Consider the following 12743-nt stretch of genomic DNA (forward strand, 5'->3'; position numbering starts at 1 on the left):
CTGGCCTAGCCCAAGCAATGCGAGTACCTCCAGTCAAAACGCTTTCAAGTGCCATCATCCATGAGATGGTTGCCCAATAGCAATCGGAATTTTTATAATGCTGCGTTCCTTATCTTCAGCCAGCATTTTTCACTCTTCCCAATGGATGCAACCCTCCCCAAAACTCCAAACTGAAGACATCAATTCAGTCATGCAGAACTGTCAATAATGACCTGAACCACAAACCAATGGAGAGGTGGAAGCAGGCTCGAGCACTTTGAAGCTATAAAACTGAAGTTTTGAAGCATTCAAATTGGTTTGGAGCATGTTTCTAAAGTCAAATGATTTTATTAGCTGAATATTTTATACCTGACATACCAAAATAACCTATTTGATTCCTTTTTATTCAAAGATCAATGCATTGCTGAAAGTATAAGACTAACAGCCAGAACATGCACAGATATTTAAAATAACACAAATGACCTTGGCAACAATTTGGAACAAACTAGCAGAAAATGCAATGCTTGTTTCCATACTTGATGCCTGAACGATAAGTTTGACTAAAAACATGACTATTTTAGCCTGAGAAATGTGGACTATACCACTATGATGTGCTCAAGCACCACTGGACTAGTTTGGAGTACACATCAATAAGCAGCACATTTCCACTCCCTATCTTGTGCATACAATTTTTTTTATCCTTGCCTGTTCTAATAAAATTTACAAGGCACTGGCCAGTAATCCCTTCAGTGAGGATAGACTGCACTCAAGGGTAGCCCTTTCCCCCTTCAGATGCCCCACTCTATGGCCTTCTGTCAGGGGCTTCTCACGTTTTCGCTTGAGTGGCACCGGAGCTTCCTTAATTTTAACACGTTAATGATGGGCCCTGCATGCCTGCCCAACACCTGTGACATTTCTAATGATTGACACCTTCATGGTGTCACACCCATAATACTGTATGTTTTTGTCTGATGTATGTTTTACAAGCTTATTATTAACAAAGAGGTTCAATGAAATAGATCTACGACTGCCAGAAACGAGGCTCATGCTGGTCTGGCTTATGAGATTTAACGTCCCAAAGCAACACAGGCTATGATAGGCTCATGCTCTTCTATTTAGCAGATAAGGAAAAATATATAAAGGCCCTGTTACGACACAGGTATGCAAACCAACAGAATGAAATTGAGGAAAGCATATAATTAACTAATAAAAAAAATCTACATTGGTGATGAACGGTAATTAGCAGTGTATCTACTGTCAAATGAAAAATAACTCATTGCAAACTAGAAAAACAAAAACAAAACAAGAAACATGCCACCGTTGAGGTCCGAGACCTGCACATTATGCATCCCATGCTTTACAAACTAGCTACAATTATGGCTGTGCAATCTTTTACTTTCAAGCTATTTATGTTGCATGTATCCCAACATAGCGTTCACCAGTGATCAACTAAACCGCAGCAGCAGACGTGGGAATGCCCTGTAAATACAGCAACAAGGTTAACAAATGGGCGAGTTGGTAATCATTCATTTTAAGCCAGCCAAAAGACTAGACACAGAGAAGCCAGCCTCATCTCGTTTGCTTCTATTCTCTCTCGTTTTTTGGCTGGTTTAAAATAAAATACAGCAAGTGCCAAGTAAAACATGATGTGGAGTGTGGTGTCTGAAGGGTTGTGTATGAACGAGCCGCGCCGGCGCGGCGCGCCACTGCTCGTAATGTGCCCAACCTCCAACAGGCAGTGAGACTCACAGATTCGGGTAGTACGGCCAGTGGGACTCTTTCGTCTTCCCACGACAACTCTAAACTGTTAGAAATTCGCTGAAAAAGAATGTATTAGTTTAGGCTGTTTACAGTCTCCAAACACACCACGAAATATGTCAGCTGTATTGCATTTCGCTTCTGCTTAAGGGGGAACATGGCTCTCAAAAATTATTTTCCAATTTTTGCCCAAATTTGATAAAACCTGGCATTCTGATTCAGTTTCTTGCACCGATTTCAAACATGTAACCATTTTTCCAGCTGCCCAATTAGTTCAAGAGATAATGAAATTAATTGTTCATAATTTGCAGAAATAATGAAAAAATAACAGCACTACAAAAAATTCACATGGACACTTTGCTAGGTACTAGAAAGCGTAATGAATACAATGTTAGGAGCATTTTTTTATTGAACAAATATTAGCGATGTTATAGCAGTTCAGTTTTCAATTTTGCTCTAAATAAGACAGGAAGGCACTCACATTTGGAACAGTGAACTGCTATGACATTGCTAATATTTGTTATACAAAAGTGCACCTAACATTATATTTGTTATGCTTTCTAGTACCTAGCAAAGTATTCATGTGAATGTTTTGTAGTGCGGTTATTTTTTCATGAACAATTTCATTTATCTTTTGAACTAATTGGCCAATTGGAAACATAATTACATATTTGAAATCAGGGCAAGAAACTAAATCAGAATACCAAGTTTTATCAAATTTGTTGAAAAACGTAGGAAAAATAGTTTTAAGAGCCATGTCCCCCTTAAAAGCAACCAGTTTGGCCATGATTTCAATTCGTGAAATCGCAATTAGAAAAAAAAAATTGTCATCGAACTTCTTGCGAGGATGCTTTAATATTTAGACACCGTGTGCAGCAAAATATAACTGATTAAAATCTCGAGGAAACGCAAAGTAGCCAATAGCGTGCGTATGTAGCCTTCACGCCATACCAAAACTACCGTTCGTCAAGCGTAGGTACCACCTCCGTCAAAGAAAGAGAAAGCCAATATTCTTCTCGATTTAATGTATCTGAACTGGAGGCGACGGCGGTAGACGAAAGACAAGAAGCTCAGGCGGCGTGCCCGCCCTGTGGTGTGCGAGAGGTGCCGTTATATCATAGCTCACAACAGCACCGCCGCCAGGGCCAGCACGTGTTCTGGCTGCAATGCTCTTCGCTGATTCTGCATGTAGAAGGTCCCCCCCCCCCCCCCCCCCCCCGCCCTCAATTTCCCCTGTCGAGAAAGATGGCGCCGCTGCGGCAGCAAGACTGTATCTGTGGCTAAGGCGTCATGAGTGTTGAACACCAACCTTGAAAACGATCGCACCTCATCAAGCGTTCGAATTTTGACCCTTCCCAGTGGTTTGTATGAGGTATCCAGTTCCTAGCCTCCAATGGTATATAAAACTGACCATATGTGGAAGCGCCTTATCGCAGACCAGACTGTCTGTGCTCGCTGATAGCTTAAACAGCCTCATCTGGCGCTACTCTAATTTATTAGGCGAACTCCACGCTGCACCACACCAGCGTAACCCGCACATAGCATTTTACGCTTTAAAACATGCAAGAGCAGTGTCTGACTGCTGCTCTTTAGTCACCGAGGAGAGTAATTTCATATATTCGTTTGTATCGTTCAATGTGGCCGGCGCGCGCCTAGTTGTTTACGACACTGATTGACTTTATTTAAAAATTGCTCATTCAAGATTTATCTTATTTCATCGTCAAGGAGATTTCTAAACTCTATCAAGCCTTTGTGGCTATTTCAGTTATGAGACGTTCCAATCAACAGATTAAAATGCAAACCATACCCACATTTGGTTTTGAATTTTCTCACGTGGAGAAAAAAAAAGTGTACATGACGCAAAAAAAAAAAAAAAAGGGGGCTATGTCTCTGGAGCAATGGTCCCAAACCGGCTCAAAGTGTGAGGACGCCATAGGGACCGGGCGCCCGTTGTATGGCACCACCGTCGCCTCGGTGGAACAGCGCCGCCCACGGCGGAGTGCCAAAACAGCGGAATGCCGAGGCAGCTGAGCGGAGCAGTCGTTTCCGTTCTGCGAGGCGTTTTTGAGCCTGTCCCTACCCATCGTTCATTTCGCGGTGTGGCTTTGAGAGCTTTGAGCTGCTTTGAGTAATCGCGAGGAGTATTTTTTGACCGGGAAATCTTGAAAAAGAAAAGGGCCGTTCTCGGCTGGGCGGGCGTGTTTTTTTTTGTTTTTGTTTTTTTTGTTTTTTTTTTTTTTTGAAACCGCCCGGCGCATGGTACTTCTGTTATATACTCGAAAATGCCGCGCGCGTGATTTCACCATGCGCTAGGAACACCTTCGTTAGGCACTTGTTAAGGCAACTTCGAATACGGGAATTGCGCCTGCACTGCGCGTCCATCTTATATTAGGTCTAGTCGAAACCTGCCTGAAGATCAAATACCTCCGAGCCGTGAAGCCGTGACGCCGTAGTAGTAGAAGTTGTAATGGTCAGCGTTCATGTAAAATGAAAAAAGATGCTGCACCTGTCTTTTTTGGTAATAGCTAGGCTCAAACGATTCAGAGTAGAATAATAGCAAATGACATTCCAGTTTCAACCTTGCAACGAGAGCTGTAAAAGGAGAAAAATAAACAAGCCAGACAAAAGTAGGATCCTATGTATGGTTGGACTAGCAAAGACACATATACTTCCAGGACTTCCTCCACAATTACGCTACAATAGCTCACTGAACCCGGCCTTGAGACTATCAAACTTTATCATAATATAAGCCAAATGTGTAATACCACCTCAGCATCATTTTTACATATACGACAATGCTCTTGTTGAACACGACGGAGCTGGTGCATATAATTGACTTATAAAATATTATACTATACAATGCCTTTCTCCCGACATGCTGCGGAGGTTGTGAAAAGAAAAAAAAAATTTCCTGCTAGCGTTCTCTCAGCGCAGGAAGTTCAATGCGATTGACCGCACCTGCCTTGAACATCTGAAGGCAACAGTTCAATACTGTCAAACTGTTAAATACAATCGAAAAAAAAAACACAGTGTGATGTGTTGTAAGATAAGCCACCGACAACTAAGAGAGCGTTCTATTGTTAAATGAATCCCTCTGATGGTTCGTTCGCTAAGGTGGTCTACTTTCTCAGCGTACCACGCACTTGCGGGGCCGATACCTAGCTGACCTCGATACCTGATGAGTGTGTTGGGACACGACCATGTATGTAGTTTTCTATTTGCACGTAAAGGAATCCGGATAACTGAAAGCCATTCCTGTTACAACTTTGTCACTGCAGCTTGCCGGACTGCTGCTATATCTGTTTACATTGGCCATAGAAGCAATTTCTGAGAGAGGTAAAACGGTCCTGTTATACTACGCCACAATCAGGAAATCTCACGTTCACTAAAACGCCGATGAGAAACACATGTATTTAGGCGGGCCAGGAAATGGACGCTGCTGAGAAAATACGTAAAGTCGTGTCAGGTGCAACGTGAATGCGAAAAAAAAAAGAACTGCCACACGGCCTTCGAAATTAAAAAAAAAAAAACATTGCTATGTTTATGCTCGTTTCCACAAATATAAATTGTATTTTTTTTTCTTGTTGGACTTTTATATGAAACCGATAGCAGATTTTGTAATCATGCGGTATTGATTGAGCTGTGAAATGAGTGATTTTATTAGGCGAAATGGACATGCCACAAACAAATGTTAACAAATTCTAAGAGTATCAACGCATAGCTCTCAGCGCATTTTCATTGGTTGACAAACGAAAAGAGGAAAAATGACAAGATCATGGTAATAGGAATTGTTCATGTCTCCTTTCTGCTCTTTCTGTTACAGGGCCACTGTCCAGGGAAGGCCCTTTTAAGAAAAGGGGCCCAGTGTTTCGATCAGGTACCGGAGATAGTCTGTGCAAAATTCTACAGCGACACGCGCGCCGCAAAGCATCGAAAATACAATTCAAAGCTCCCTCATGCTCTCCTTTGAGAAGCCAGCTTCACCGCTCCCTGCGCTGGCCCGACGGGCCACAGTAATGACGTACGTACCGCGAACGATGTCCATTGGTCCGTCTCGCTGACTGACGGGAGAAGGATGGGTGTCTACCGCTCGCAGCGCGCTTTTCCCTCGCCCCAGCCAGACTGAATTCAGCGGCGCGCGCTCCCTCGACCGTTTTTTTTTTTTTCTTCGCGCTCGCGGAGAGCCACGCCCCACCTCCCGCCAAACGCGGAGGAGGAAGGGGAATTTGTATTGCGAAGGCTAGACGACCTCGGGCAGGAGAGTGAAAAACCTTTGCGAGGGAACGGAAGGAGAGAGGCAGGATAGAATCGGGTGATTGCGGTGGCTGTAACTGCGTTATTAGTTACTCTTTTCAAAAACATTTTGCGGCCTTGCGTTCCAGGGGCGAAGTCTCACAGTCACCGGGGAAGAAAATATTTTCGACCGGAGGGTGGACAGTGGGCCTTTAAGAGAAAAGAGTAAATTATCTTTGACTATGTCAGCGAAAGTATCTGCACAAACATTGTCTTTGCCCATCGTTGTTAAGGGAAAAAAGTAAATTATATTTGACTATGTCAGCGAAAGTATCTCCACAAACATTGTCTTTGCCCATCACTGAAGATCGTAACGCAGCCCGAACGACGATGGTGGAGCTGCCTTTTCTTTTTCCGTGGTGGGGTTTTCTTGTACACAGGCGGGGAAATGCTAGTGTTGTAACTTACGCTGTTGGGTTACTTCGATTTCCAATTGTCAATAAAGTGACCACAGATGAAGGAGTGCGGCTTCGACTCCGAGACTCTCGTGCCGTCACTCATGGGGAACAGAAGGCACAGAGCATCCGGTAGCAAGTGGAATTTTAAAAATTCGGCACTTTCCATGACCACACAGTAACCAAATACGTAGATTCGTGCCTTTGCCTTTCAAAGAACCGTGCTTAGGTCACCCGCCACTCATGCTTCTGTGGAAACCCGTAAAAATGAATCTACTTAAAAACGTCCGACGAGTTTGCGTAGCTGCCAGTGGAGCCAACAATGCACCACGTTTCACCAGCCTTGTTTGGCCAGACTTCATTACTGGACATATTCACACAACTAGCCCAACTTTTTCTCTTAAGGATATATTCACGCACAACATCATCTAAACCTTAGGATTTCCAATTTCCACACAAACCAACGACAAACAGTATGCTCCAATGCGCTGGCAATGCGCCGGCCGGGTCCGGCGCATTCCGACGATTGAGCGATGCGCCGAGAGGCGGCGCCACCCGTTCAGCTGTCCGGTCCCTTGATCACTTCGGCCACCTGGGATTCTTCAATGAAACTGCCATCGTTAAGTATATGCCTGCCATGCTTTCAGCTTCGACCAAAATACTGTCTCCCAATTAGGATCAGACTAGGGTATCCCAGCTCAGTACTCGAGACCTTTAATGACTAAGCCACCGCGGTGCCGTAATAAGTAAATAAATAAGCTAAGAAGACTAAACTTCTTTCTCGGAGCGTATCATGGTTATTTCATCCATTTCGCTGCAGCGACGCCGCGAATGTGTATTTTGCTCTGACAAAGTGACTATGAAGGACATCGGCCCTCTGTGTACAAGCCGTAATCCGGTTCAGACCCGTACGTTTAAGCCCACCCCGAGTCCAGCAAAAATGTTCATGTGTCGGCCCAGACGGCCCGTAGGTTGAGCCGCACTCAGCTTTTGGGCCTGTCCATGCCCACGCAGTGTCGTGTGAAGCGCATGCTACCTTCACCTGACGCTTCTACATAACATTTTACGATCTTCTATTTTTTCGGTTCCTGGGGCTGCCTTTCAGTGGGTCGCTTTCTACTTTTTGATGTCTGAAAAGTAGGCAAGGCAGGCAGAGAATATCGTGGGGACCGCTTCCTTTGCTAGCAACGCGCAACGCTTTGCAGCATATGCCCATTTAACTATGTCGTCCATGTTTTGGACACAAACCTGGGCTCAAAGTGCCCCTCACAAATAGTGACTGTATAGCTCGGTCATTTCTTGGTATGCCGGCCACCATAGCTGAAGTCGTTCGACATCTTTTCGCACCGAAGAAAGCTGACATTTTTCATTGCAGAATACGTAGCCTGTATTGTAGCAGTGAACAATGCACTTTTTTCCACATTACATTACATTACAACTTAGAATATACCATGATCGAAGAAAGGCGTGGAGTGGGGGCCTCAGCGAGAAAAACAAAATGCGCACCGATGCAAGAATTGAGAACTGACTGGCAATCCTTGCGGCACCAGTTAAGTTTGCGGGCTTCGCCCAGAAAGAGATTCCGAAGGGGCGACCAAGGTCAAGGGGCAGCTTGACGCGGGCTGATTTATGACGGTCGCGCAGGCGACCGCTTCTCGGAAGTGAGCCCAGAACACACGGCAGCGGGCGACGCTGCCAGCTCTGTCCGTCCCGTGCCGCGAGGGAGGCAGAGTAGTGCAAGTGGAAGGCACAGCCTAGGAGCAGTGGTTGTGGGTTCGGCGCTAACTGCTGTGTCTCCCGGTTCGAGTGGAGAGGGTGCGGAGACCATAAATCCCGAAATGCGGCGTAACACGGGTCTGGGGAGAACGCGCTGTTGACATGTCTTCACGGAAAGACGCCTGTACGTCCCTTTGAATCCGCCGCCCGCGCGCAACCGACCAAGGGCAGGGATCGGAATGTTTGGGCCTGAGGTTTGCGTGTGTGTTTTCGGAAGTGTAACCGTCGACGCCATTGTCTTTGCGACTGCTTGGCACCTCTTGCGTGGGAGGATTTTGGAGAGGGAGAAATCGCAGATGTATGTGTTTGTGTGCGCAACCACTCGCCGCATAGTGCCTGCTTTGTGTCTGTATTACTTAACATGCATAGGAGAGGGGTATATGTGGCACAGCGATTGGCCAGCCCATTTTGAAGGACTGCATGTTATTGGCCACAGAGTGACTAGTCGTTGATTGGTCAACGGACTAGACTCGAATTTTGTGCGCTAAGGAAGGAGCGTTGGGACAGTTGGGCTCGGAGGACGGTTGGGATCAGACGAGGGACGAGGGCAGACGGGTTGTTCGAGGAGGGAGGCTAGGCTGAGGGAGGTCTCAAGGGACTCCGGCCTAAAGTGTAGCAAAAGGCCAAGGCTTGATTCTGCTAGCCTCTGACCTCCGATCGTGCACCCAGTTGCAGTTAGCCCTCTATGTTTTTATGTCGCCTATGACAACGTTATTGTAAATAGTTTGTAAACAAGTGTAAATAAATGTGTGCAGTCGAGAAGGGAAGTCCTCATCTCCGCACCGCAATGTGTCGCTGAGCCACGGACGCAGCGGTGGTCACCAACACCACTCGGTACGAGCGAAGGCAGAAGAAACAGCAAGAAACACCTGCTGTATAGGGAAGCCCATCTATTCCCCATGCCTTCACTCAAAGAGTTTAACTGCACCCAGCGAACCCGCGGCCACCAATAGTCAACGCAGTCTCTCGGCAGCCTACGGAAATCACAGCAGCGGTATCGTCACTTACTGTTCGGTGCGGAGCGGCCCGTTCACACACTTCTAACACCATGATGCGGAGGTTGTGGGTCCAGGCCGACCAGTGGCATATGGTAGCTTTTTGCTAAACAATTACCTTTCAGACAAACTCATTATGAATTATCCATTGACCCCCCGCCATTATGGGCATAGAGCAGGGGGTCTCAAACTCATATTGCTACGTGGGCTGCATTGAGAAAGCTTTTTCTCTCATGACGCAGGAGCCAGAAATTAAAAAAAAAAAACCAACAGTAAACAAAGTACAATAAATAACAATAAAATGAACAAAAATAAGCAAAACTTCGTTTTGTCAGACCAAGCCCTCCTATTATTGCAAAAGAAAAGCAATGTGTGCTCCTTTCCACTTCAATGCTGGACAAAAGCCGCTTCAGGATCGCTCGGAGAGAGGTACTGAAATGGCACACCTGTTAATAAATACTACCACACTTATAATCCTCAAGAAAAAAAAAAGCACACTTGGAAATAAAAGAGAAAGCAAGGATGTCTGGCTCCTTGCTTTGAAGGCATAGTGATGTCAAATGAAAGTTCACGCAGATTAAGTGGTCAACGCCTTTTCAAAAATGAATGCGTACTAACTGGTACAAAGTCTGAGTTTATTTTAGTTGGAAATTAGGGCTGGTGGTAATGCTTTCAAAATGTTAGCTGAAAATTTTGAGCTGGCGGGCTGCATCACGCAGCTCCGCGGGCCGTGCGCCAAGGCCCCTGGCATAAAAGGATAATCTTTGATGAGCGGAAAGAAAGTGTTCGATGTTGGCGAGAAGATAGTGGATGGAGTGGAGGGGCTGCATTCCCCATTCTCAGCAAGGGAAACTAGAATGCTTCTTTGCTCGTCAAGTGAAGAGGATATACTTTAGGCAGGCATTGCCTCTGCTAAGAAATGGGCACCACCGTAGGCAGTGTATACCTGGCCAATGTTTTAACAGTACCACATGACCGTCAACTGCCCGGCGTTGCTGCGCCGGAAGATGCAGGAGTGCGAGGGCGTGCTCACAATTCTTGCTGCTGAACCTCGTTTGCTACGCTGCTTTGATCAATGTGAAGCAACCCTGCCACAATTGGCTGGTAGGCATGTCGGTGCCCGGAGAAGCTGTCATTGTTTGTTTTTAGCCGCAATAGTATCTGCATATCATGCGAATAATATCTTCAAAGTACACACATTTCCAATAAAAAATCCAACTTGCCCCATAACTCTTGCCATCGATACTTTTGAAAAATTGTTGTATCGGTGCTTTCACTGCTTAAAAAAAAAACAAAAAAAAACATACAGTATTTGCAAATAGAACCAGGGACAAGTGTAATATTTACAAGTTTGCACAGATTGAATCCACAAGCACATAGCAGAGCGCTCTCAGAACTCCGATATGAAACTTGATTCAAGGGGTTGCTTCCAACGGAGCAGAACAGCCAAGCAGACAACGCTCGCTGAAGCAGCACGATTACATCTCCCTGCTTGTTCCCTCTCCCATTTCCACTTTGCTTCTGCTCGGACAGTCGACACTCGAGCGATACTGTTAAAGAATTGGCAGGGTGTATATTCTGTGCTGCTTGTCTTGCAAGCCATTGATGCCAATCTTGCAGACCTTATTTTATCTTTCACAGTGGTTTCCAAAGCTATAAAGTTTTTGCAGCAACTTTGTCACACGCACAAAAAAGCAACACAACCAACCTGTGCAGGAATATCATTCGTTAAAGAAGGCAGCTTTGCCAGTTTTTCACAGCAAATTGAGAAGACAATATAGCGTGGTTTGATCTTCCATCTTGCGAAAAACTTTTGTTTGTTTTTGAAGCTAGTCTGGTTTGCTTAGTCTGAATCAACTGTTACATTGCACACTGTTTGCAAAGCATTAATTGCAACTGAGAAAGAAAGGCTGCAAACTACAAGCTGGACACTGCAGCTGCAGGAATGCTTGCTTGTTTGATTCATTCATGCACTCTATGCAAACTGGGGACCTGTGCCCAAGCATGTTCCCCATGTAAAACAAATGACCAGTCGCGGTGGCACAGCAATTGTTTTGAAATTAAGTACAGGGCTCACCTTGTGGCGTTAGAGCATATGCTGCCTCCGCCTTTCATAGTCCCATTTGTTCAGCCTCGGCAACCAGCAAGCACATGCTAGACTCAAAAACACGTACCAGGAAGGTCCCTGCGTACCAAATATTAGACGTCAGCTTATAAGCGATCTTCACACACACAAAACAAATTGAATTTAAGACAAGTACATGTTGATGCACTTTAAACACAAGGCGAAATCGCTTACCTCACCGTAATTAGAAAGCGGCCCTGCATACATTTGATAGTGCGCAGTCATAAAATGAGGTATGAAATCATTACACCGCGTCATAGCAACGAGGGCCACACGAAATGATAGTAGTACGTCGCACAAATGGTTAGTACGTCGTGGTGCATCGAAACAAAAGCTTCCCACACAGGCCTGTGTGATCCTCGCCTTTCCTGCTTCTACGCGTTGTTTTGTCATGTCCTAGTACCTCCTAAAGTCCCTCTATCAGCTCAGAGACGTTACAATCATTAACTACTGCGGAAAGCTTACCCAAGTTTCCCGCCTTTTTCAAGCGCACTCAAGACTGATAGTCAGGCGTGCTTTACATGATTTTTGTACGGTTGGCCTAATAAACGGTATTTAACCGCATGTTTCTTAGTGTCGAACTGCGTTGAGCTTTCGATTGAAACCTTCGATAATACACCTTTGGGGCGTTCGGGCCCACTGCCGGCCAAGCAGGCTCAATGGTCGTCAACACAACATTCGGGCGCACGGAAGTTGAAAATTACATGTAGAACTCCAGACAGCGGGCAATGACTCAATACATGCATACTGAAGTATCTAAAGAATAGAAAAAATTGCTTACGTACCGTACAACACGAGAGCACACGGCTGAGGCCTCATTCTCACAGCCGGTTTTTCTCTCCGTCGCCTCCATCGCGCCGGAGCTCGCCCGAGAAGGGGAGTTAATGGTGCCAGTACTCCCCGAAATCGGGTGGCCGGCGCCGTGGGGTTGTGCTCCAAGGCGCCGCCGGTCCGGCGAGCGGTGGACTCCGCCCCACGAAAGACGGACCAGTGAGCGCGCTCGCTTCTCTCACGTGACTCTACGTCACGGCTTGCGTGTCGCGACCAAGCGAGCGCCGGCGGAGCGGCCGCGCGGGCATCACGGGCTCGCATGCAGACGGCAGTGCGCGAGCACAGAAAGAAAAAAAAAAAAAAAAAAAGGCGGGGGTAGCCCTCCTCTCTGGTGCCCCGCGAAGCGCGCGCTGGCAAGAGACAAGTGCTGTTCCTTTTTTCTTTTTTTTTTTGTCATGCTGTCGCGAACAATTCTTTTATTGATAGAATAGTTCATTATGCTTTCTGAGATTGTGCTGATTGAGAAAAATAAATTCGCTGATTGTGAAGAATAATGTTATTGGAGTGAGCATAATTTTCTGCGGTTTAATACATAATTGCTATAATTATACTCATTTGCTTTGGCGCAGTACGCGTGGTGTTTGTACCGTT

General features: G+C 45.7%; 1 long non-coding RNA gene across 1 annotated transcript in view; it reads right to left on the reverse strand.

Annotated features, from left to right (window-relative positions):
- LOC146206586 (uncharacterized) overlaps positions 1-11505 on the reverse strand; it is a 12951-nt gene extending 1446 nt beyond the window's left edge. Inside the window, exon 1 of the long non-coding RNA XR_014703271.1 lies at positions 11274-11505. This is a non-coding gene — a long non-coding RNA (uncharacterized LOC146206586). The remainder of the gene's footprint in view (positions 1-11273) is intronic.
- Positions 11506-12743: the final 1238 nt, after the last annotated feature.

This window comes from Amblyomma maculatum, chromosome 1 (assembly GCF_055883805.1).
Source record: "Amblyomma maculatum isolate TAMU_Amacu chromosome 1, ASM5588380v1, whole genome shotgun sequence".
Taxonomy (NCBI): Eukaryota; Metazoa; Arthropoda; class Arachnida; order Ixodida; family Ixodidae; genus Amblyomma; species Amblyomma maculatum.